Source organism: Lithobates pipiens, unplaced genomic scaffold, assembly GCF_037356315.1.
Source record: "Lithobates pipiens isolate NorthernLeopardFrog02 unplaced genomic scaffold, aLitPip1_a1.2 Scaffold_18, whole genome shotgun sequence".
NCBI lineage: Eukaryota > Metazoa > Chordata > Amphibia > Anura > Ranidae > Lithobates > Lithobates pipiens.
In genome coordinates this window covers 520,239,075-520,266,508 of record NW_027507758.1, presented here as the reverse complement: position 1 = coordinate 520,266,508, position 27,434 = coordinate 520,239,075, and the positions used below count along the sequence as shown (strand labels likewise).

The following is a 27,434-nucleotide window of genomic DNA, read 5'->3' as shown; positions in this document are numbered from 1 at the left end:
ACAGTGCCATTGCCTCCAATAGGCTGCCACTCGTCATGCAATTTGATCTCTCAAATCGCATGACAAATCGCTCCAATGTGAATCTAGGCTTAACATGCTTTTTTTCAGCAATGGAGTCTTATGTGTTGAGCATGCATACAGGCCATAGCGGTTGAATGCATTACTTATTGTTTTCTTTCAAAAAATTGTACCTGCTAATTCCAGGTCTTTCTGAAACTCTCCACAAGCGGTCATTGGCTCTTGGACAGCTCTTCTGATAATTCTTTTCACTCATCTGTCAGAAATCATGAGAGGAGCACCTGGTCGTGGCCGATTTATGGTGAAATGATGTTCTTTCCACTTCTGAAATATGGCCCCTACAGTGCACACTGGAACATTCAGAAGTTTGGAAATCATTCTGTAACCTATGCCATAAGTATGTTTTGCAACAATAAGGTTCCGAAGGTCTTGAGAGAGATCACTTTGCTTTTACCCATCGTGAAATGTTTATTGTGTGACACCTTGGAAATGAGGCACCTTTTTATAAACCATCAATTGAGACTGAACCAGGTGATATTAATTTGCACTGACAAGGGGCAGGGTGGTTTTCTAATTACTGATAGATTTCAGCTGGTGTCTTGGCTTCCCTTGCCTTTTTGCACCTCTCTTTCTTCATGTGTTTAATACTTTTTCCCAGTGTCATTCCATTTATTACACATAACTTAATTTCTGAATTTACTGTATTTGTTTTGGTTTCTTTGTATGGATTGCATGGATTGTTACAGATATGTGGTGTAAATGTCATGTCAATAGCACCTTTCGAAATATATATATTTTTTGTTTTGTTCTGTTTTGTTTTCCTTCCATGTGTCCCTTATATCCGTTATATCCTGCTGTATTCACTTTGTTGTTTTTACATAATTTCCATGGTGTTATAGTATTGTTTGAGAGGATTTGGTTCCGTTTGATGATGGCTTCCGAGTTTTAGAGTGCCCACAGTATCTTCTGTCCACGGACTGAGGGGCTGCTGTTTTATGATGTTTTTGTTCCAGTGTGGGCTGAATTTTTGGTTTGGGGGCCATTTTGGATAACACGCTATTGCGTAATTTCCACACTTTCATTCCAGTAACCATGGGTGATGGTGCTCTCTTGTGTTTGGGCACATTGCCCCATTAGCGTTGCAGCCTGCGGCCATGTTTGGTTGTGTTAAATGAGATTTTTGATGCAGCCACAGGGAGCGCAGGGGTGTATGGCACCTTTCTCTTCTCTGTGTATCTTATAGTTTGCCATTGAAGAGAGGACCCGTCCAGCTCCCAATTAGACACCAACTCCCCCCTCTGTATATTTAGATGGTTGATGGTGATGATAAGAGTTGCTGAGGGTTTTGGGTTCACGGGACAACAAGGAACCACCATTCCATTGCTCTGGAAGGTCAATTTAGTACTATTCTTGAGTGAACGTCAGTATTACTACCATTCTGTATTTTGATTCCATTTTTGTCCAGAGCGTGAGTCTCTGATTTATTGGGGTATTTTATATCTGCCTGTAATTGGTGCACCCCATTTGTGATTCTGTGCTCCCTTTTTTTGACACACAGCTTGCGGGATTTTCTGAGGTCCTTTTTTTTTCTGCTGAACTCCAGGGGTTGGCTTGCCCCAGTACAGGTTCCTGTACATTTGTCTCCCCATAGCTTAAATGGATGTGATGGCCATGTGAGGTAATATATATTATTGAGTTATTTTTTTTCTCCTTTCCCTTCTTTCCCGTTCCCTATTTTTCCTTCTTCCATGAGATAGGGTGTTCTATACAAATGTGTATATTGATATGTTTTTTGCTGATTTGTTTGTATTATATATTGATTATATATATTTGTCAATACCAGGTATTCAGTCAGATGTTGAGAGACTGAAGCCCTGAAGAAGCAGCTTTGACCACGTATCACCTTGTTTTTAAATATTTTAGGCTATATATTGCCCTCATAATGTGATTTGTCTATGCTTTAAGAATTTTGTTTATCTATTTAAATTAGAGATATCGGGTCATCGTTTAAAGCACTTACTCTTACATTTCCTTGCTTCAAAGACTTGAAAATTGCTGTTCACAGACGCTCTCTATCCAATCTGACAGAGCTTGACCTATTTTGCAAAGAAGAATGGGCAACAATTTTACTCTCTAGATGTGCAAAGCTGGGAGCGACATACCCAAAAAGATTTGCAGCTGTATAGCAGTGAAAGGTGGTTCTACAGATTATTGAAACAGGGGGGCTGAATACAAATGCACGCCACACTTTTCACATATTTATTTGTAAAAAAAATGTGAAAACCATTTATCATTTTCTTCAACTTCTCAATTTGTGTTGGTCTATCACATACAATCCCAATAAAATACATTTACTTTTTTGTTTGTAACATGACAACATGTGGACAATTTCAAGGCACTGTAAAACATTTTATTATGCTTCAGTTTTGAATGAACACAATAAGTGAATACAGTGAATAGTACAGATCACTTACTGTGTTTATTCAGGAAAGGAAGGGGCCAGTAAATATGACATATGCCTGAAAGCTGGCAGGAGGGAGAGAAGGAGAAACCAGCTTTCAGCTGTTGCAAGGAGACTCATACAGGGGATTGGTTCCTGTAATTGACCCCCCAACCCCAATGCACTGATCGCTCCCTCTCCTGCCCATGATCTAATTCTTCTATACATTAAGACCGGCTGTACCCCCTTATCAGCAGCCCTGCTAATCTTAAGCTAGCTATACACTAGTTGATTTTTAAATGAACATTTGTGCAAAAATTCTTCTCATCTGGAAGAAACCCTCTGTTTCGATTGCTGTGGTGAGGAGCATAATGACCAACCTTGATGATTAATGAGAAAATGTATTCTTCATGACTCTCACACCAAATTTCTTAACATTTTGTCTCCTTGGTGGTCTTACACCCTCCCCACGTTGCATCCAACCAGTCTTGGCACTTCTTTATTAATGATATGGCTTAGATCCTAGCCTATGGGTATCTTCCCCTCTTTCTCTCTGGGCTTCTGCCCATTCTTACCCTCGTCCTTTCCTGATATGTGCCGGTGCCTTTAGACTTTGGTCATTTTCGCAGACCTGTGGTGAGGGGGTCGTACTCTGAGCATGTGCTCTATAAAATAGATCTTTTTTTGATTCATTCGTTGATGTTCTGTGTAATCCTATGTTCTTCACCCGATTCCCCTGTGCGGGTGACCTGTTGATCTGCATCTGTGCATTTTTCAATAAAAAACTATTATTGTACCAGACAAATTCTTATCAGTACATTCAATGACTTGATGAATGTTGTTCCAAAGTGTTTAACCACTACAATACAGGGCACTTTCTCCCCCTTCCTTCCCAGCCCAATTTTCAGCTTTCATCGCTCTCGCACTTTCAATGACAATTGCGGGGTCATGCTACACTGTACCCAAATGAAATTTTTATCATTTTGTTCGCACAAATAGAGCTTTATTTTGGTGGTATTTATTCACGACTCCGTTTTTTATTTTTTGCGATATAAGTGCAAAAAAAGCAGAAATTTTTTCTATTTTAAATGAAATCCAATAAAATCTAATTTTTGTCATAAATTTAAGCCAAAATGTATTCTGCTACATGTTTTTGGTAAAAAAAAATTCCGTTAAGTGTATAATAATTGGTTTGTGTGATCACGGACATATGTACGCAAATTGATCATGTACAGATGTGTGCAGGTGATCACGTACATATGTGCGCAGATAATCATTGGAACATGTGATTTTAGTGGGACATATGTGGGGGACATGTGTTTTTTTATTTGGGGACATGTGTGGTGACATGTGTATTGTGGTGACATGTGTGTTTACAGTGTGTGGTGATGTGTGTATTACACTAGACTGGTGATCAGTTAGTAAAAAGCTGTAAAAACAGCTCATACTCACTGATCACCAGCCGGCTGCAGCGATCTGCTCTCCTCTCCTCAGCGATGACTTCTGTGTGAGGAGAGGAGGAGCCGATTGCCTAGCAACCGGCTGTTTGTTTACATCACATGACGTCCGTGATTGGACACGGCTGTCATGTGATCAGGAGGGCCAATCACAGAGCCCCCCTGCCGATCCGAGATGTGCCGTGTCCGGGTGACACGAGCACATCGGGATCGCACCGCTGCGCGGGCACGTGCGCGCGATCCCCCTCCTTCTGAAGGACGTTCCTGAACGTCCTATCAGAAGTAGAGAGGTCCCACCCGGCCGTATATGTACATTGGCTGGGTGGGAAGTGGTTAAAAATTTTTGCTTCTAACATTTGATTTTGGAGTGAATGGACTTTCCCAAACAAAAACCGCATTCACTGTTAGAAATGTGTTCATTTGCCAAAAAAATTCTATCCTGCTCCTTCTTGTCACTGTGGTCAGAAACAAACATTGATTTGACCCCACTAATGATTAGAAAACAGAAGGAACATCCTTTAAATTTAAATTTTCTAATTATATTCTAATATTCTATGGACAGCTTTACTTTAGTGTGTGTCACATTTATTTCTTCTTACCCCAAGTTTTGTGTTGAACATAGGAATGGCTAAGTGCCAAATGTTGTTGTAGGCTTTTTTTTTTCCAATGCTGGCACAACATTTCGTGACTTAAATGACTGCTTAGAATATCTTACTGGCATCCCATTGATTCTTCCTGCCTCCCAAGAGATTGAAATGTTTCTCATGGCTATTCTATGATTCTTCTATCTCCACTAGTCCCATTCTCATCCTCACCAGATGTTTCCTGCATCCTTCAAGAGCCCCTGTCTAGTCTCAGCATGTAGCTTCCCTTCATGGCCATTGGTACGTCTGCTTAGACCCCTGAACTGCATGTGACTGGTAGCCCAGAAGACAATACATATGTGTACATGACTATATAACTTCTAAAGTAATACATTCATTCCATCTCCTTGTATATAATATAGCAGGTCTACATATCCTTATTCCTGCAGCTGAGACAGCTTATGATAAAAATCACAGCATGAATCAGTTTGGTGAAATGCCACCTTTACACTCCATAAACTAAAAAATTATGATAGATCATTCCCATATGCTCTTACATATCATTAAGAATTTAGAAAATGACTCCGGGCTTTTTTCCTTCAATTGCTGTATCTAACATTTCCTCTGAGGGTTTAGATTTCCGTGCCTTCATGGTCTCTCTCCTGAGCCTACTATGCTGCAGTGTATATAGTTGCCAGTTATAATCTGGCAATATATCAATAGACATTAGAGTTTGGTCAGGATATTCAACGCCACGCATTCGTTCTGATGAAGAATCAGTCAACAGCCATGCACGCTAATGTTCAGGAGCACTGTTCTTCAATGTCCTTATGTGAGCACAAACCTAGGGTCACATGGTCCCTAACTAGTAGGGACATTGTGGGTATATCACATCATTAGAGAATGCATACAATCTATTGTTTTCCCTGTTTTGTGGATGTATTTGCCATAAGATAGCAGGATTAGCGAAGGACAACATTGCAGCACTAGGAAGAACCAGAAACAACATGTCTAAAAACAAATACGGCTGCCTGATGTACATGTATAAAAAAAAAAACACGCTGACAAAGGATCTTTAAAACATTAAAGTGATTGTAAAGCTTTAGTTAAAAAAAAATAAAAAATAAACATGTCATACTCACCTGGTTTTTCACAGAGCAGTTCCAATCCCCCTCTTCTAGCTGCTTTCTATAGGGGCACTTGTGCAGGCTCTATCCAGAGCTGTCCTGTCTGTGTCTATAGGCGCAGACAGCGAGGCTTGCCCACCTATCACAGAATTTGATTGACAGCATTGGGAGGCAATATCAATCTGCCTTATGAGGAGGAAGAGAGCAAAGAGAGACACTGCTCTCATGCACAGGGAGTGACTTCACGACGTGTGCGTCTTTCCACACTTCGGCTGATTCTTCTTCTATGCTTTTACCTGCACCCATGGTCACGTTTTACATTTTGCGCAATCTGTTGCCTGATAAATGTATCCATGAGGTAATCACCTTGGTACATTTGGATTCTCTTTTTTGCTGTGCACAATTTTTCATTTCTTCACGTATTCTAGTGTTCATATCCATATGACTGTCTTATACACTTTGTACCTTAGCCTCATTCACTTTGGTATGGTTCTTTGGTTCCTATTGGTATAATCTTGTTCTCTTTTAATCCTTTTACTTAAATCTTCTGACTAGATTTGGTCTTCACTTGGTTGACACCATCATTATGATACGCAAGGCTCCCTTGGAGCCTTACCTTGTGTTACCACCCACACCATATGAAGAACCTAGCTTTCTGGGGAGTGTGTTTAGGCATTCGCTCCTGTGTGCGGTGTGGCTTCCTCAACTCCCGGACCAGACGGCTCATTCCAGTGTTCCCCCCGGTTGCAGTTTTACATACCCCTGTTTTTTCAATCCCATGTATGTAAGCAGACTGTAACAATTTCCATTACCTTTTCTTGATACTGGAGTTCTTACCAGAACTTACCGGTGTCTATATTTATTTGTTTTACAGACTAACTGATGCATCCATTCCTGATGAAGTGTCTTTACACGAAACACGTAAATATGAGGCAAACTCCTTTTAGATATTCATCTTTGTAATTAACAACCCCCTTACTATTTGCTATTCTCTTACACAGAGTACATACTACATACATTGTTAACTGGAATGTGCTGCCATCTTGATTTTAAGTTTGTATATACATGAACTATCTGAATATGTTTGTCTATGAACTGTACTTCTTTCATCGTTTACATTATGCATACTGAGTGCGATTCTATACCCTCTTTTATGTGAATAAAATCATTTAGTCACTATATATATTTTTGAAAAAAATTGTGTAATGAGGGGCGCTCATTACACAATTTTTTTCACATTTATCTAAAAGGTTTGTCTAGCACAAGGGTTAGCAGCTGTCACTATCTTTTTGCTTTATGGTTTATATTAGCACTAAGGTAATTATTAATACCACTTGTTTGTATCACAAATTAGGTACTTTGGCGCGAGGTTTTAAATAATTTTTCACTATATATATTTTGTCTTGTTTAGCTGCCACTTGCCTCATAAAAAGTCCCAAGTTCCCTTCTATTATGCCCTGTACACACGACCGGTTTACCCGTCGGAATAAACTCTGAAGGTTTTTCCTGACGGAGTTCCGACGGAATTCCGCTGAAACTGTCTTGCGTAGACACCAAAGTGCGATCGTCAAGAACGCTGTGACTAGAAAAGGGAACTTCAATAGCCAGTAGCCAATAGCTTTTGTCTCGTACTTGCTTCAGAGCATGAGTCGTTTTTGGTCCTGTGGAACAGCATACAGATGAGTGGTTTTCCCGATAGGAATTGATTTCGTTGGAAAGATTTAGAATATCTTCTATTTCTAGGTCGGTCAGAATTAAAAAAAAAAAAAAGTCAGATGGGGCATACACACGATCAGCATATACGATGAAAAGCTTCTGTCTGATTTTTTTCTGTCGGACATTCCGCTCGTGTGTATTCAGAATTATTCATTTGAATCAGGGATGAAGGTACATATTATCATATGTATACCTCATTTAAAGTCCCAAACCTTTTCCCTTCCTTTTTTTTGTATACAGGAAGTGAGGTGGGATCCAGCAGCACCAAAGGTTTTAGAACCACTTTAACACACATTGTTATTATTTACAAACATAAAGCAGATCTCCAACAGATGATGGCTTCACTTTAAAATAGGTTATTGGTATTTAAAGTATTCTAGTTTAACGCAGAACTCCAAACAAAGAACTAATGAAATTAAATTTATGAAATATATATAAGGGAGCTTTTTTTACCTGCGAAAAGTGGTGCCAGTGATGTCTCCTCTCCACCCCCAACCTGCTAATTGTACAGTGGAAGTGCAGCAAAGGGCTGATGAAGTCATCTCTCTGCTCAATCTGCACTCTCCTCCTATCACAGGAATCTTCAAACTACGGCCCTCCAGCTGTTGCAGAACTACACATCCCATGAGGTATTGTAAAACTCTAAGGCCGCGTACACACGCGGGGACTGTTCGCTCAACTTTGTCCGTCAAACAGTTTCAGCAAACAGTCCGCTCAAAATTAGCATGGACGGACTTGCCCACACACGACGAACGAACAGTTTGCTGAAACCGTGCGCGATGACGTGAACGGCACGTACGACGGGACGGAAAATATGACGTCCTATACACTGCATTACAACTTTCGGCGTGTAAATCCTTTCTGAGCATGCGCGGAACTTAGTTTGACGAACAAGCCTACACACGAGGGGACTGTTCGCTGAAACCAAGTTTCAGCGGACAGTTTTTCGGAATTTCCGAAAAACTTTGTTCAGCAGACTGTTCGCTGAAACTGTCCGCTGAAAGCCCACACACGGGCGGACTGTCCGCCGAAACACTGTTCAGCGGACAAAGTTGGGCGAACAGTCCCCGCGTGTGTATGCGGCCTGACATTCACAGACATGACTAGGCATGATGGGAATTGTAGTTCCTGAACAACTGAAGGGCCATAGTTTGAAGACCCCTGTCCTATCAGGTTATTCCTTGCAAGCATATTTGCATACAGCACACCTGATTGGTTCTCTGTCCTGACCCTCCCCTTCCAAGTCTGAATTTTGCTATATGTGGATCTCAGCGTGCTGATACCAAGTGACATTCAAGCGGAGTTCCACCTGCAAAAAAAAAGCAGCTACAAATAGATACTACAGCTGCTGACTTTTAAAATAAGGGCACTTACCTGTCCAGGGCACCCGCGATGTCCTAACCTGAAGCCGACCCGTCCCTCGGGTCCGGCATCTTCAGTAAGGGAATCAGGAAGCGAAGCCTTGCGGCTACACAGCCTGTTTCCTACTATGCATGTGCAAGTTGCGCTGCGTGTTTGGTTCTGAATGGTCCTGTCCTGTCTACTGAGACCTGTGTGTCTCTCAGAAGACAGAGGGTGGGGGAAGGAGAGGGGGCTGGACATGACGTAGTTCGCCGCAGATCCTGCGGTGCTCTTTCACCAGAATTGGGAGCAAATACCTGGATTAGACAGGTATCTGCTCCCCCTTCCCTACTGAAAGGTGCCAAATGTGACACCCTGGAGGGAGGAACCGGATCAGCAGAGGTTCCATTTCTGGGTGGAACTCCGCTTTAAGTACTTACACCTTTTGCATATTAAAAAATACATTTATTGATATAGTAATGAATACTTAGCTACATTTGATTATGTCTTTTCTATCCGCCCTTTGGTTCAGTTTTAAACTTTATCTTGTGACTTTTTCTGATTTGGGAATTTGATCTGTAAGAAAACAAGGCAGAAAAATAGTAATTAGCATATTGAAAAAAAAGTTGTTTGTCTCAATTTGGTGAAATTATAAACAATATTGTTCTCTTTGACCATACTGCCTTCCTTTATAATATTTTGTGGTGTTCTAGAGACACATGTTTTAGGAGCGGGCTTTATGGAATGTTCTTTAAATTGAGGTCAAAGAAAATTTCTAGCAAGAATTATCATCAGAAAGTGATGCTTGAAAAACAGTAGTTGTATATACAGCTGGTAGACATTTTCTTCTGAACTTACCACCAGCAAAATGTAGCATTTTGGCAAATACGTTACCCTTTTTTTAAAGAACAGTTTGAAAAGATTGTCAGTGTTCCTGAATTCAAAGTTAAAGAAAAGAGGATAAAAATTATTATATACTAAAAAATGTTGCAAAATATTATTAATGCCTAATTTAGATTTTTACTATTTTTAGCAACGCTTTACCATATTTTTTTGCATCCCTTTTCGGCCGGTAGTGGGGGTCTTTGAAACCCCACTAACGGCTGAATGCACTCGTAAAGCTGCAGTGTCGCTTTGCCGGCACTTTGCCAGCGCTGCCCAGTGGGCAAGGGCGCTGTAGGAGCGGTGTATACCGCGCTTTCACACTGAAGTGACAGGAGAGGCTCTTTACAGGCGCTATGCAGGCACTTTTTTAAGCGCTATAGCGCCTGTAAAGTGCCTCAGTGTGAAAGCAGCCTTACTGAAGTTCGAATGCTGATTCTGAAACCCATTGAAGTCAATAGGAGCCAAATCTAAGGAATCAGTGATGGCCATTTTCTGGGATAATATGCAATTTAATAATATTTTAATTAAAATATTAAATTGCAAAATTCTCACCTCCTGGAATTAACATGGCTTGTTTGAGGATTTGCATAATTTCATTTACAGAACATGCCCACAACTTTGAAGATGTTTTTTTTTTTTATTGTGAAGCAAACAACAAATAAGACAAAATAACAGAAAAAGTCAATGTGTATAATTATTCTCCCCCCTAAAGTCAATATTTTGTAGAGCCACCTTTTGCGGCCATCACAGCTCCAAGTTGCTTTCGATAAGTCTGTGAGCTTGCCACATCTTACCACTGGGATTTTTGCCCATTCTTCCTTGCAAAACTGCTCGAGCTCCTTCAAGTTGGATGGTTTGCGCTTGTGAACAGCAGTCTTTAAGTCCGACCAGAGATTTTCAGATTTGGCCAAAAAGTTAAATTTTAGTCTCATCAGACCAGAGCACCTTCCTCCATACATTTTGGGAGTCTCCCACATGCCTTTTCGAAAACACAAAACATGCCAGTTTGTTTTTTGCTGAAAGTAATGGCTTTCTTCTGGCCACTCTGCCATAAAGCCCAATGCTATGGAGCGTAAGGCTTATTGTCGTCATATGTACAGATACTCCAGTCTCTGCTGTGGAAATCTGCAGCTCCTCCAGGGTTACCTTGTGTCTCTGTGCCGCCTCTCTGATTAATGCCCTTCTTTCCCGGTCTGTGAGTTTTGGTGTGCAGCTGTCTATTGGCAGGTTTGCGTTTATGCCATGTTCTTTTCATTTGGTTATGATAGATTTGATGGTGCTCCTAGGGATCATCAGATATTTGGATATTTTTTATAACCTAACCCTGACTTGTACTTCTCAGCAATATTGCCCCTTACTTGTTTGGAGTTCTTGCTTAGGTGTTGCAGCCTCTGGAGCCTTTCAAAAAGGTGCATATATGTAATGACAGATCATGTGACACTTAGATTGCACACAGGTGGACATCATTTCACTAATTATGTGACCTCTGAAGGTAATTGGTTGCACCAGAGCTTTTTATGGGCTTCATAACAATGGGGTGAATACATACGCACATGCCAATTATAATTTTTTTATTTATGAAAAATTGTTTTATGTATACATTTTTCTAATTGTGCTTCAACTTAGACTATTGTGTTCTGATCCATCACATATAATTCAGACTTAAAAAACATTGAACTAAAGGCTGTAATGTAACAAAATAGGTAAAAAAAACAGGGGGGGGGGGGTGAATACTTTTGTATATTATAAATATAAAATGAGGGTCTGGTATGAATGTCACAGGGAACCCCACTCAAAACACAACAAAAAAAAAACCCAGACACCCCCCCCCCCAAATCCATTCCAGCCCTATCTGGGCATGTAGCTGCGCAGTCAGCCAGCATCCGTGGCTGTTTTAATACCTGAACAGTGTCTGCATCTGGTAGGATGCAGTTATTGTACAGAAAATAATTCCCACCTGAAAGGGCCACCCGCAATTTGAGTTTTGGCTAGTTCAGCAGGAATTGGAAGAAAATTGGGTTGTTAAGGTATGTGTAAACACTAATGACGCTGAATGATATTTAGTTGATTAACCACTTCAATACAAGACATTTTCACCCCCCTCCTGCCTAGGCCAATTTTCAACTTTCAGCATTGTCACGCTTTGAATGACAATTGCGCAGTCGTACAACACTGTACCCATAAGAAATGTTGATAATTTTTTTCCCAAAAAAGCTTTCTTTTGGTGATATTTGATCACCTCTGCAGTTTTTATTTTTTGCGCTATAAACAAAAAAAGACTGACAATTTTGAAAAAAACACTTTTTTTTACTTTTTGCTATAATAAACATCCCAAATAAAAAATATAATAATTCTTCCTCAATTTAGAATATGTTTTCTTCTATATATTTTTGGTAAAAAAAAATTGAAATAAGTGTATAGTGATTGGTTTGAGCAAAAGTTATAGCACCTACAAAATAGGGGATTTATGGCATATTTTTTTCTGTCTTTACTAGCAATGGCGGCGATCTGCGATTTTTGTCAGGACTGGGATATTGCAGAGGATAGATTGGACAGTTTTGACACTATTTTGGGGCCATTCACATTTATACAGCGAACAGTGCTATAAAAATGCACTGATTACTGTATAAATGTCACTGGCAGGGAAGGGGTTAACACTAAGGAGCGATCAAGGGGTTAAATGCGTTACCTAGGGAGTGATTCTAACTGTGGGGGGAGGGGACTGACTGGGGGAGGTGACTGATTGGTGTTCCTCTGTACTGCAAACACACGATCGGTCTCCTCTCCCCTGACAGGACATGGATCTGTGTGTTTACACAGATCCACATCCCTGCTCTGTGACCAGCAATCGCGGGTGCCTGGCGGACAACGTGGCAGCCAGGCACGCCCATCGGCTCCCGAGTGATGCAGTGGGCACACGTGCGCCCCCTAGAGGTCGGGAAGCCAAGGTCCTCATATGACGGCCTCCCTGGATGAGAGAGCCACCTTGCGGCCATCATTTGACTATACGCGGGATGGGAAGAGGTTAAAGAAGCATTGTGCGCCATAAATGCCACGTTTGTTTTTTAAATAAAAAAATTTTTTCACCGGTTTTCATGCTTTGTTAAGTTTCAGTGGTGCTGCTGATCTCTGGCAGCCTCTTCCTGACTACATGCACTCCACTGAAAGTTGCATGGCAGGTTTCCTGATGATGACAACAGTGGACCATGCCTATGTAATACGTGTTAATATTGCCACTTAAAGTCTCCTTCTGAAGCTCCTTTGACAGGGTGCCAGCACAGGGGCACAATTGTGAGTCAGGGCTGTCTATATCCTGCTATCAAGAGGCAATTCCAAATGCATCCAATGGATTTGCAGAGCATATGGAAAGCAGTTGCTCCAGGGTTTATTTCTTCCCTTCGCATGGGTACGTTAAGACTTAGGTGCCTACGGACATTGGAAAACGTTCACCTGATTGTCTGTTTATGGTGAGATAATGGAGAATTTGTATGTTTATTAGAGCAGACGTCTCCTGATTGGACTGGTCGGGCTAGATTTTTCCTCACCAATGAATACTTTCACCCTGAGAGGCCAGTACCAGGGATGTCAGCACTCCTCCTCCATTACTGGCAGAATTTTGCAATCTTGTACCACAGTCTTTCATCACAAGGGTCATTCACTGGGTGGACTGTGCATGAACCAGTGGCTGAACAGGAAATGTCTATAACCATCGTCAAGACAATGTTAGGCCTTTTGTACACAAATGTTGCAAGCTGACACAAGAAAAAGCAAGATGTTTCCGGGTGGTAAAGCCGATGACCCAGCTTGGCAGCTTCAGCAGAGTATCTGTGACATGTTACAGCCATGCTTTTTCTCTAGTGTTTGCCATCACTGCTCAGAGAAACAGATTTTGTTGTGACAGTAATCAGAGACACCATGTTGTTGCTTGACTGATAAAGGATGGACTCAGCATAAACAAGCATCCCTTGATTCCTAGGAATAACATTTATAATGTCTAGCAGTACCAGCCACTGCCCTCCTATACGGGACATCCTGACTACACAATTTATTCCCCAGAAACAGTCATGTCTCTTACCCCAAACAGTGAGGGGAAAAAAGTGTTTGTCTCCCTGCTGATTTCGTATTTTTGCCCACTGACAAAGAAATGATCAGTCTATATAATTTTAATGGTAGGCTAATTTTAACAGTGAAAAACTGAATAAAAACAAAAAACAAAAAAAACAATGCATTTCAAAAAAGTTCCAAAATTGATTTTCATGTTGAGTGAAATAAGTATTTTCCCCTTTGCAAAACATGACTTCGTACTTGGTGGCAAAACCCTTGTTGGTAATCACAGAGGTCAGACATTTCTTGCAGTTGGACAACAGGTTTGCACACATCTCAGAAGGGATTTTGTACCATTACAGAACCTTTCCAAGTCATAAAGGTTTTGAGGTTGACGTTTGGTAACTCGAACCTTCAGCTCCCTCCACATATTTTCTATGGGATTAAGGTCTGGAGACTGGCTAGGCCACTCCAGGACCTTAATGTGCTTTTTCTTGAGCCAATCCTTTGTTGCCTGGGCCATTTGCATAACCTACTTTCAATGCCCTGGCTGAGAGAAGGAGGTCCTCACCCAAGATTTAATGGCACATGGCCATCATCCCTTTGATGTGGTGAAGTTGTCCTGTCCCCTTAGCAGAAAAACACCCCCAAAACATAATGTTTCCACCTCTATGTTTGATGGTGGGGATGGTGTTCTTGGGGTCATAGGCAACATTCCTCCTCCTCCGAACATGGCAAGTTGAGTTGATGCCAAAGAGCTGGATTTTTTGTCTCATCTGACCACAACACTTTCACCCAGTTCTCCTCTGAATCATTCAGATATTCATTAGCAATTTTCATACGGGCCTGTACATGTGTGTTCTTGAGCAGGGGACCTTGCGGGCACTGCAGGATTTTAGTCTTCCACAGTGTAGTAGTGTAGTGTGTTACCAATTGTTTTCATGGTGACTATGGTCCCAGTTGCCTTGATATCATTGACAGGATTATCCCGTGTAGTTCTGGGCTGATTCCTAAGGCCGCGTACACACGGGCGGACTGTTCGCCCAACTAAGTTCGTCAAACAATCCGACAAACAGTCCGTTCAAAATTTGCATGAACGGACTTGACCACACACGATGAGCAGACAGTCCGCTGAAAGCGTGCGCGATGACGTGAACGGCACGTACGACGGGACGAGAAATTCGACGTCCAATACACTGCAATGCAACCTTCGCCATGTAAATCCTTTCTGAGCATGCGCCAAACTTAGTCTGTCGAACTAGCCTACACACGAGCGGACTGTCCGCTGAAACCAAGTTTGGACGGACTGTCTTACGGAAATTCCGTAAGACTTTGTTCGTCAGACTGTCCGCTGAAACAGTCCGCTGAAGCCCACACACGAGCGGATTGTCCGCTGAAACACTGTTCAGCGGACTAAGTTGGGCGAACAGTCCGCCCGTGTGTACGCGGCCTAACTGTTCTCATGATCATTGAAACTCCACAAGGTGAGATCTTGCATGGAGCCCCAGACCAAGGGAGATTGACAGTTATTTTGTGTTTCTTCCATTTGCGAATAATCCTACCAACTGTTGTCACCCTCTCACCAAGCTGCTTAGCGATGGTCTTGTAGCCCATTCCATTTGAAATTTGTGATGGAAATGGGACAGAAATACTTTATGACTTAAGAAGGTTCTACTGTGCTTTTCACTAATTTTGTAATTTTGGCAGATACAGTGAGGGAAAAAGGTATTTGATCCAATGCTGATTTTGTACATTTGCCCACTGACAAAGAAATGATCAGTCTATATATTTTAATGGTGGGTTTATTTTAACAGTGAGAGACAGAACAACAACAAAAAAGTCCAGAAAAATGCATTTAAAAAAGTTATAAATTGATTTGCATTTTAATGAGTGAAATAAATATATACATCTAGAACTGCTGGTTTACAGCACAGCTATTGCCTGATGGTTGCAAACCTTGTACCATGTGAATTGATGACTGTAAGGCAAATAGGAATGCTTTTAAGATTCATGCAGGCTGCAATCTGTGAAGACTCATACATTCTATTATTGATGATTGTCATTATTTTTATTACTATATAGGATTTATATAGCGCCAAGAGTTTGTGCAGCACTTTACAACATGAGAGCAGTTAGTACAGTTACAATACAACTCAATACAAGAGGAATCGAAAAGACCTGCTTGTTAGAACTTAAAGTGATTGTAAAGTCTCATGTTCTTTTGTGTAAAAACAACAAACATGTTATACTTACCTGCACAGAGCAGTTCTGATCCTCCTCTTCTCAGGCCCTCTCCGGCACTCCTGGCCCCTCCCTCCTGCCCAGTGCCTCCACAGCAAGCAGCTTGCTATGGGGGCACCCAAGTCGAGCTGCTACTCTGTGTGTCCATTCAGACACTGAGCTGCAGCTCGGCCCTGCCCCCTCTCTCTCTTCATTGGCTCACAGACTTTGATTGACAGCGCCAATTGCACCCACTGTGTGTCTCTGCCAATCAGAAGGGAGAGTCTCAGACAGCCTCTCTCGTGCAACATCGCTGGATCTGGGGAGACTCAAGTAAGTATTAGGGGGGCTGAGGGGGGTTTCTGCACACAAAGGTTTTTCATCTTAATGCATAGAATGCATAAAGATAAAACATAACCTTCTGCCTTTGCAACCACTTTAAAGTGGTTCCAAAGCCTAAACATTTTTTACCTAATGCATTCCTTGCATTAGAATAAAAAATGTTTAGAATAGATCTTGGCCCCTCACCAACCCCCCCCCCCCCCCCCATACTTACCTGAGCCCTTATTCGATCCAACGCTGTACATGTCTGCTGCTTTTCTCTCTCCTGACTTCCGTTTCTCGCTGGCTTTGCTTTCAATGGATGCAGCAGCGAGGCCCAGGAACGAGTATGTACAAGTGGCTTCCTATTGGGGTACCAGACATATAAGAGGAGCCAGGTGCGCAGGCAGGGGACCCCAGAAGAGGAGGTTTGGGGCCACTGTGCAATTACATTGCACAGAGCAGGTAAGTATGCAGCTGTTTGTTTAAAAAAGAAAAAAAATCCTTTACAATCACTTTAACCAGTTCCCGACCGGCGCACGACGATGTACGTCGGCAGAATGGCACGGGCAGGCAAACTGGCGTACAGGTACGTCCAGTTTAAATTGCCGTCCTGCCATCACATGCGCGCCGCCAGCGGCGCACGAGCGTGCTGGTCGGGACCCCCCTGTGAGTCCGGTTGCGGGTCCCGCGGACTCGATCGCTGCAGGGATACCCCCGATCGTCTCACGTGGAGGCTGAACGGGGAGATGCAGATGTAAACAGCATCTCCCCATTCTGCCTAGCAACAAGTGACACTGATCTCTGCTGCCTGTGATTGGAGAAGAGATCAGTGTTCACTAAGACATAGCCCAGCCCCCCACAGTTAGTAACACGCCCCTAGGACACACTTAACCCCTACACTGCCACCCCCTGGTTAACCCCTTCATTGCCAGTGTCATTTACACAGGAATCAGTGCATTTGTATAGCACTGATTGCTGTATTAATGACAATGGTCCCAAAAATGTGTAAAAAATGTCAGATGTGTCCGCCATAATATCGCAGTCACAATAAAAATCGCTATTCGCCGCCATTACTAGTAAAAAAAAATTATTAATAAAAATGCCATAAAACTATCCCCTATTTTGTAAACGCTATAAATTTTGCGCAAACCAATCAATAATCGCTTATTGCATTTTTTTTTACCAAAAATATGTAGAAGAATACGTATCGGCCTAAACTGAGGAAAAAAATGTTTATTAATATATTTTTAAGGGATATTTATTATAGCAAAAAGTAAAAAAAAAAATGTGTTTTTTCCAAAATTGACGCTCTTTTTTTGTTTATAGAGCAAAAAATAAAAACCGCAGAGGTAATCAAATACCACCAAAAGAAAGCTCTATTTTTGTGAAAAAAAGGACATCAATTTTGTTTGGGAGCCATGTCGCACGACTACTCAATTGTTTTCTCTTACGGCCACCCATGAATAATGATAGTAATAATGCCCACAGGGTTTCAGTTGTAGGCATGGTTCCAATGTTGGGCCCTAAACCTTGATATAGGTATAGAATAACATAATTACTGAACTATTGTTCCAAAGTTTTAGTGAAGACAAAACTTTTCTTTGCACTTTTGAATAGAGTATATCCCCAGGTTCAGTTTCCCTGTTTGTTCTGGTGACCGTTGAAACAAGCAAAGGAAGAGGCGCCTCTAGGTGTAGAAGTAGTGGACACTTTAATTATAAAAATATGTAAATACAGGCAACTCACATTTTTGGTGTAATATATGAGCGTTGAATCACATTAAAATCTGAGCATGGATATGGTCATCATCAAGTCCGTCAGGCTGAGGCGTTGTAACTACTAGTGGCCAGGAAGCGATGGAGATGACGGCCGTAGAGCGTGCCTCAGACCAGAGCGAGGTCTGGAACGCAGGCGGAGAGAGATAACGTCACTAGTAGGCGCGACCGGTTTCGTGAGCGTACAGGCTGAGATAAGATGACAGTCGCGCTCCTTCAAATTTAATTTAATTTAATTTAATTCATTATTTTATTGCCTATATTTATTCCCCATTTTTCTTTATTTGTTTGTCTTTTTTTATTTATTTGTTTCTTTTTTACATGTTTGCAATTTGCAGCTTTTTGCATTGTCATTGTTTTCTGGCCGTATACCACTCCCCCTCTTCCTGTATATGGTCCTTATATACTAGTCTCCGCATTTGTCCTATTCGCTTGATGAAGGAGCGCGGCTGTCACGTTATCTTAGCCTGTCCGCTCACAAAACTGGTCACGTCTATTAGTGGCATCATCTCTCTCTGTCTGCATTCCAGACCTCGCTCTGCTCTGAGCAGCGCTCCACGGCCAGCGTCACCATCGCTTCCCAGCCGCTAGTAGTTACAGCGCCTCAGCCTGAAGGACTTGATGACCATATCTGTCACGTACCTTACAGCGGAGTCCGAATGCTGGGGGTGGGCTCTTGCAAGGTTGCGGTCTCAACACCCCTGGAAGTGAGGACAGGGAGTGATGAGGCAGCAAAGGGTGCAGGTGCCTGCAGGTTGAAGATTGGGGCTTGAAGACACTGGATCCTCACGGAGGAAGAAGTGTAGACTAGTCACTGGAGGTGTTCAGTGGGAGCCAAGCAGGTATGTAGAAATATTGCACGTCAGGAACAGGCAAGGTTGGCAACTGGATGGCAACAAGGTACAGGAACGGAAGGCAGGTTCGTAGTCGAGGACAGGCAGAGGTCTGGCAACGTGCTGGCAGCAAGGTACAAAGTCAGGAAGCAAGCCGAAGTAGAGAGTTCAAGCTGAGGTCAGTATAATAAATCCAGTTAAGTAGTAAGCAGGGGTGATCCAGAAGAATATTCAAGCAAGCCGGGTAATCAGGAACAAGGTAACAGGTACAACAGCAGTCAGGTATCTCAGGAACGAGCTGAAGGCGATCCAGCACTGGTATCAGGTCAGGACGCTGTTTATATATGGTGACATGTGCCAGGATTGGTGGACGTGGTTGTGTGTGAGTGAGTGTGTACACACGTTTGGATTGGCGTGCGAGTGCGCCCATGTGTTCGTATTGGCATGTGCGTGCGTCCGTTCGTTCCAGAACTTGTTCGCCTCTGACGGGGACACCGCGCATGGCCCTTGGAACGAAAATAAACTGCTGCTATACGGGGACGGACCTTCACACGGTGAGTTCCCTGACAATATCCATGCTCAGATAGATTTTAATGTGATTCAACGCTCATTTATTACACCAAAATGTGAGTTGCCTGTATTTAAATATTTTTATAATTAAAGTGTCCGCTACTTCTACACCTAGAGGCGCCTCTTCCTTTGCTTTTTCTATAGACTTTGGAACATGGTTTCTGTCCTCTTCTGATGGCAGCCTTGGATGTAGAGTTTCTGTATCTGATCCCTCACCTTCTTCTATTGGACGGTATTTTCATAAATATATGGACACTATATAACATGGACTTTTATCTATATAATTGTATTTTATGTTTTTTAATTGTCTAGAGATCCATGTTATCTGGCATTGTGGAAAATCTCTGATCCTGTTTTTGTGCATTTACTTGTATACTGGAGACCGTTGATGCTAAGACTAAAAAATCTTGTTCTGGACACAAAAATCTAAGAGAGGATTTCTGTTTCTCTGGATAACCTATCACTTTCTCTAGTGTCTACATGAAAGGAAGCTAAAGCTTAGTACACACTAGTATTTTTTTCGTTCAACTCGAAAAAAACCTGACAGCTCAAGAGGAGCCGCTGTACTAACTATTCAACGTTAGTACAGCCCTCTTCCCTGCTGTTCTATTGTGTTCTGACAGGGGGATGCCCCCCCCCCCCCGCAAGAACACTAAAGTCAGTGCTTGTAGGCATTGGCTGAGAGTACTGATCAGAAGCCAATCAGCAGACCTTTATTGGTCATGCCCCTTTAACAGAAGCTAGCTGGCTTCTGTTGGACCGACTACAGTACACACGGGCTGAATGTCGGCTGGTTTCCCAGCCCAGCTGGTTTTGGTCTGTGTGTACTAGGCTTAAGAGAAGTCTCCCCAATGTGGACTAAAATAATGAAAACGAATATGTCAAAGATTCCAACTATTACCTACTTTATCCATAACTAGAAAAAAGTTTTGGCTTTAGATATAGTTTAGCCGATTAGGGCATTGATTACCATACCTGTAACTCACATGTCTGACTGCATACACACTGAGCTCAGCAGCTCATATACTGTAAGCCCTTGTACACACGGTCGGACATTTCAACAACCAAATCCGTCTGATTTTGTCCGACAGATTTTGTCTGACGGATTGTGTCCGAAACTGTTGCATACACACGGTCGGACAAAGTTGTCGGAAAATCCGATCCTTCAGAACGTGATGACGTAATTTCGTTACGATGGGACTACGTTCAGGCTAGTAGCCAATAGCTTTGATGTAGGAATTTGATCTGAGCATGCATGGCACTTTGTCCGATCGGAATTCTCTACACATGATCGGACCAGTTTGTCGGAAAATATTTCCAGCAAGTTGGAAAATTTGGTCCAACGGATATTCCGACGGAAACAGTCCGATGCATACCACACACAGTCGGATTATCCGACAAAATGGTCCGATAGGACACATTCCGACAGATTCTCCGACCGTGTGCACAAGGGCTAAGATTTATCTCATTTAACCGCAACCTCTAAACAGCCATTCATCTTCTGAATATTGTACATTTGTAGTTGGAAAAGGGTAGATTTTTTAATGACCAGCCTTTGAAACATGCTCATCAATATATGATCCAAGCCCAATCTTTCTGAAAACAACAGAACTGGCCAAAAAAGGCAACTTAACAAAGATTTCCAGGACCAATGTAATTATGCATATACCATACCTGGCTGATGCCCCTGGAAGCTGGCAATCACTGAAGTGGGCACTGCTACTCCAGTGATCTTCATAGCAGGATGAGATGAAGAGGTGGGGTGATGTTACACTTCCCACCTCATCCAATCAGACAAAGGCTTTGCATTCATTCAAAAGATGCAAAACATTTTCTGATTGGCTCCCTTGCCAATGTAGCAGGAGAGCCGTTCAGCAGAGTACCTGGAAGAGGAGATCATTGGAGTAGTGGTGTCTACTTCAGTGATTTTCAGCATTCAGGAGCATTGGCCAGATATGGTACATACATATTAACATTGGTCCAAGCTGGTCCAATGTAACTATGTATAAAATATCCATGCCTGGAATTCATCTTTAACTACTTAACAACCGGCCCATAGCCGATTAACGGCTTCAGGGCGGCTGTCTAACTCTGAGAGGCCGTTAATTAACGGCCTCCAAGAATTCAGCTCTCGCGCGCCCCCTGGGGCGCGCACTCGAGAGCATCCGTGACCGCCGGCCGTTTACCACATGACCGCTCCGTCAAATGACGGAGCAATCACTTGTAAACAAACCTACCGATCGGTACAGTGGAGGGGGAAGAGATCAGTGTCAGAAGCACTGTGGGCTGCATCTGCAGTGCCCAAATCGCTGCTCACCGAATTTAACCCCTCAATTCCCTGCCAATACTCTGCCATACCCTGCCAATACTCTGCCATGTCCTGCTAATACTCTGCAATACCCAATACCCTGCAATACCCAATACTCTGCATTACCCAATACTCTGCAATACCCAATACCCTGCCAATACTCTGCAATACCCAATACCCTGCCAGTACTCTGCAATACCCCGCCAATACTCTGCAATAACCTGCCAATACTCTGCAATACACGCTAATACTCTGCAATACTCAATACCCTGCCAATACTCTGCAAAACCCGCCATTACTCTGCAATACACGCCAATACTCTGCAATACCCAATACCCTGCCAATACTCTGCAATACCCGCCAATACTCTACCATACCCTGCCAATACTCTGCCAATACTCTGCCATACCCTGCCAATACTCTGCCAATACTCTGCAATACCCTGCCAATACTCTGCAATACCCAATACCCTGCCAATACTCTGCAATACCCTGCCAATACTCTGCAATACCCTGCCAATACTCTGCAATACCCAATACCCTGCCAATACTCTGCAATACCCTGCCATTTTTTCATTTCAGGCTTCCCAGCCTAGAGGTGAGATGTGGGGTCTTATTGACCCCATATCTCGCTGTAAAGAGGACCTGTCATGCCTATTCCTATTACAAGGGATGTTTACATTAATGTAAAAATTACTAATCTGCTAAATGTTATAACAGAAACTTAGAAAAATTCATTTTTTTACAGAATTTTCGGTCTTTTTTCTTTTATAGCACAAAAAATAAAAAAGCCAGCAGTGATTAAATACCACCAAAAGAAAGCTCTATTTGTGTGAAAAAAAGGACAAAAATTTCATATGGGTACAGTGTTGCATGTGTTGCATGACTGAGTAATTGTCTTTCAAAATGTGAGAGCACCGAAAGCTGAAAATTGGTCTGGTTATTAAGGGTGTTTAAGTGCCCAGTGGTCAAGTGGTTAAAAGATGAATTCCAAGTACAGCTAAAGCTCGTTTTGCTTTACATCTGTAGATCACAGGAGTGCAGTTTGTTCTGCACTCCTGCAACAGGCTGGGGAAAGATTGGGACCATGTGGTCGGGATCTACACAGATACCTGGACTGACAGCTGGCTCAGCCTCTTGGCGAGCCTCTGAGGGCCTGAGCCAGCTGCTTCTGCTTCCTCCACAGCCCAGCGATCCAGTGTGCGGGGGTGGGGGGGGGGGGGTCAGAGCAAAGAGCCGGTGACTGACAGTAACCAGCTCTTTGCTCACGGAGCCCTAAGAACTGACTGATCAGTGGTCTTTGATCGATCAGTTCTCAGACTTAGAGCCGGCAGGGCACTGATGCAGCATCGGATCGATGTTGCATCCACCTAGGTAAGTATAATTCTTCAATAACTTTTTTTCCCTAAACTTCTCTTTTAACAGCCAGTTTAAGGTGACAGTTAGCAACTTGTTTATTGACACAGTAAAATCATGATGACTTGTTTGTTTTTTTTTAAAAAGCCTATGGCGTGCAAAACACACCCAAAAACTTCCACCCGGTGGCAAAAAAGTGCACACACATCAAGAGTGAACACAAAAACGTGCAACGGGTGTCTACTATCCTCCACAAGGAAGGACCTTACCCTGATCCCCCGGGACGTTAGGTTCCAGACAGGGACTGAGGTACCAATACATGGCCCATCTGACCGAAGCCAGATGACCACCTTTCCCTGGAAGGTCTGCCGAAAAAACAGACCCACCCAGGTACTAGGGTAGGGGCTCCCCCAAAGGAAGACCCCCCAAAGAGAGGGCGAACCAAGCCAGAAGGCCTATGTCCACCCTCCCACAAGACTATCAGGGTTGGCCCGAGGACAGACACCCTACTCGCCAAACGTGCAGGTGACAACGTAAAACGTGAGAAACCACACAGAAATAAAATAAATAAATAAAGTGGGGAAGGGATAGTGAAGAGGGAGAGTGAAAAGGTGGCCATTGTGTAACACAATGACCAGGCCCTCCGGCCAGAAATCTAAAAATTCCTCTGGTCCTAGCCAAAAGGCCCGGCCCTAGAGGCAGGTGTGAAAAGATGTGTGACGTGACCAAGGTGCCAAACATCAAAGTGATTAAATCACAGTGAAAGTAAGGTACCCCTGAACTGCCACTTCAGGGGCACATCACCATAGGCTTTTTAACAAAAGCATCCCCGGCCCCCCAGCCCAGACCACAGCAGCCCTCACCCCAGCCAGAAAGGCATGGAGATCCAGAAGCTTAGTAAGAGCCCTTTGCCATCAGGCCTCACACTCGCTCCCATCACTCCTACCTAATTACATTCGGGAAGTACTGGCCATTCCCCCAGTGGGAGAAAGGGGAACCAACGTTCCCTCCCGAAAAACTGACTGGAGCTGAAGCTGCTCCAATCCAGACCAGAAGGCCAGGGTCCCCTCCCCTGGTGCCGACCAGTGGTTCTCCATCCTCATCAGAAGGCTTCCCTTTCGGCTACAAACCGCTCCAGGTTACCTTCACACCAGCAGGTTTTGCATAGCAACTGCCACCCCTGCTCCACCTCGCTGTAGAACAGGGACGGAAGCAAGCGCCACCTCCTGGTAACTGATAAGAACAGATACTACACTTGATCTTAGCCAAAAGGCAGAGAAGTAAAATCATGATGACTACTATAGGTGCAAAGAGCGGTAATATATTACAACCAATCAGAATCTGATCTGGCTACAATAAACCGTGCAGTGTTGTACGTTGTGTAGGGTCAGTGAGTACTTTTTTTCTGTCCTTTTTTTTTGTACTTTATTGAAGTTTCGCAAAACACTAAATTGAACTCAACACGACCCAGCACATTTTGACGTGGTGCAGTGTAGTTTGTAAAAATGCAGCATGTCCCACCCTAAGGCTGGATTCACACCTATGCATTTTTAGTGCTTTTTGCATTTTGCAGATTTGCACTACAGTCATTTACCATGGTTTCCTATGGAACACTTTCTGTTGTGCAAATCTGCAAAATGCAAAAAGCACTAAAAATGCATAGGTGTGAATCCAGCCTAACAAAGCATTATGCTGTGATGATGACATTGAGTCTGTGTTGATCTATGCAGATCAACGCAGCTCAGCTTGATATGGTGTGAACAAGCCCACAGTGTGTGATTGCACATTAACATACTTTATTAAATATATCATCTATATTTGGTAAATTACATTTCACAGAATCCAAAAAAAAGCAATAATCCAGCTGGAGGGAAATAATTCACATGCAAGAAATCACTCTTAGCCTTGAATAGCTCTTGTATGACCCTAGTTTAATATTCTTTAAAATTCTTATTACACCTCCATGACAACTCCAGTCCTGTAAGAATGAATGCAGTTAATTAAAGTCAATGATTAAGAAATGCAATGTGCTTATGCAGCCAAAATAAAGGTTGTTGGTTTCTTCTAACCTTTGAACTTTTGTCACATTAACTTGTTCACCTGCAGTGAAGTTATTTCAAGACTTCTCCCCCCACCTAAAGACTGCTAAGCTCATTCTGCATAAGCTCAACACAATGGTGTTATTACTCGGGACTGCTTTTAAACGTCTGCCAGCAGAAAATAAGCCACAAATTGCTATATAGGACGACAATGATATTTCATCAGTCCGGAGATCATCTTTATCCACCGATTTTTCCCTATACACTGTAACATTACATGATCACTCCAGGTCACAATTTGACTCCATTGGGTTTATTATCATTTTACAGGATTTATATAGCGCCAACAGTTTGCGCATCCCTTTACAATATAAGGGTAGACAGTACAGTTGCAATACAATTCAAGACAAGAGGGTTAGAGGGGCCCTGTTTGTGAAAGCTTATGCTCTAAAATGGATATACAAAATTATGTAAGTCATACGAAATCCATTGTGTACAAGAAAAAGAACCACTGCTCCAGATGTATAACGATAAGGCTGATAGGAGTATTTTGCAGGGTGCTAGCCCCGGCCCGCCTTCATGGGAAACTTGGAAAGAAGAAAGAAACGGCTACACATCCAGAACTTCCGGTTGCTTTTTATTTTGCTTCACAAAGATAACACCAAAGACACCAAACTGTGGTCACGTAGACGCGTTTCACACATACATCTTGTGCTTAATCATGATTAAGCACAAGATGTATATGTGAAACCATGCACGTGTAGGCTAATTGTACACAAGTGGATCCATCGATTGACTTGGGTTCAACCAGCATGTCAGAGAAATAGGCGCATCCCTATGCCCAAAGGTATGGCCATGTTAATGCACGTCAGCGCACACGGAGGCGCAATGTGCTTCTAAAACGAACATATGGTGTTGCGTTTGAGCAAACGCGTATGGGCGATGATGATACGAGCGCATGACGTAACAACGTCGCAGTCGCACGAACGCAACGGCGCACGTACGACGTGACACAGGCGTCTTGCCTATTTAAACACTCTTCTGACAGTGCTGCATTGCTGGATTATCGTCAGCTTCTCCTGCATACCTGTGTCCGTGATTTCTGCTATCTGATCTCCTGTGTACCGACCTGGCTTGTTTGACCTGCTCCTGTTGATCTCCTGGCTCTTACTACCGGCTTGCACCCGACTTCCCTTTGTCTGCTTCCTGCATCTGATCCCGGCTTGGCTTACGGTCTCCGAATACTCCGGTCTCCTGTTCTGGACTTGTGGCTCCGATCTTTGGACTGATTTACTGTGTCTGACCCCTGGCCTGGCTTTGACCCTGCTACTGGACTCTGTTTGTTCTTTTCTTGGACATCCCAAGGACAGTTGTCCCCAGAGACTTGCTCTACTCAGTTCCTGACACCAGCTGCTACTGCCAGGCAACCCGTGCTTCTGTGGGCACTGCATCCCTGTGTCATTTTCAGGGTTGTGCTGCACTCGGCTGCAAGGGGAGCCCTCTCAGCATCTCGGCCTCCCTCCAAATCCGTGACACAGCATGTCGATTTTTTTAGAAAGCAAATACTTCCAGAGGCTATAGCTTCATATCTATAACATAGGGTGAGGTGTAGTTTACAGAGGTGAACTGGATGGGCCGATCTCTGCGGGTCCTGCACCACTGAGGTCTAGGGGTCTTGTGCAGTAGACAGTTCCTGAGGTCATGACACCCATAGAAATGTCCTGCACTTGAAGACATTAGGAACAGTCCACTGCTGGATCATGGGAGTTTGCCACTGGAGCAGAAGATCAGATGAGTATGCAATTTTTTGGTTGGCTCTTGACAAAACAAGCAGTTAACCCAAGCAGTGATGACACAGCCCCACTACATGGGGAAAAAATTACCTGGAGTTCAACTTTAAGAATTAATGCCTTTCTGGCAGGGAAGGAGCTGTATCTTGTGACTGGCTAGGGGCTGGGAGGTGCAAAGGGTTCCCGGTGATGTGTCTCTTGAAGTGATGACCCAGGGGATGCCAGAAAATCACTACGGTTATGGGAACCCACAGTGTATTCACTGGCACTTGGTCACGTCACTATTTTCTTTACTTGCACACACCTCTTCAGTGGGCCTTTTGGCCAACTAGGGCAATTTATATCACGGTTGCGAGGTCTGCTGTGTGTACTTCACACTGCACAATTTCTATTTTCACTATTTATAGGGGCACTTGCGCTGCAAGAAGGGTGCAGGTTGTTGAGGCCTGCCCTAATGTTGGGGAGAGGTTGCTTTAACCTCCCCCAGCCGGAGGGGTCTCTCTTCAGGAGAGCCCTCACCAAGTACTTGGAGGACCAGCTTTGAGGTTTGTCTCTAAGGAGTGGGTCCACCTGGCTTTGGCCTAGATAGACCATGGAGCACCTTGCCT

At 43.1% G+C, this 27,434-nt stretch overlaps 1 long non-coding RNA gene and 1 pseudogene across 1 annotated transcript in view; both read right to left on the bottom strand.

Annotated features, from left to right (window-relative positions):
- Positions 1–27,434, bottom strand: part of LOC143990247 (uncharacterized) — a 205,798-nt gene that overhangs the window by 7,269 nt on the left and 171,095 nt on the right. Inside the window, exon 3 of the long non-coding RNA XR_013277243.1 lies at positions 9,179–9,259. This is a non-coding gene — a long non-coding RNA (uncharacterized LOC143990247). The remainder of the gene's footprint in view (positions 1–9,178; positions 9,260–27,434) is intronic.
- On the bottom strand, positions 24,103–24,282 carry LOC143990624 (U2 spliceosomal RNA; annotated as a pseudogene).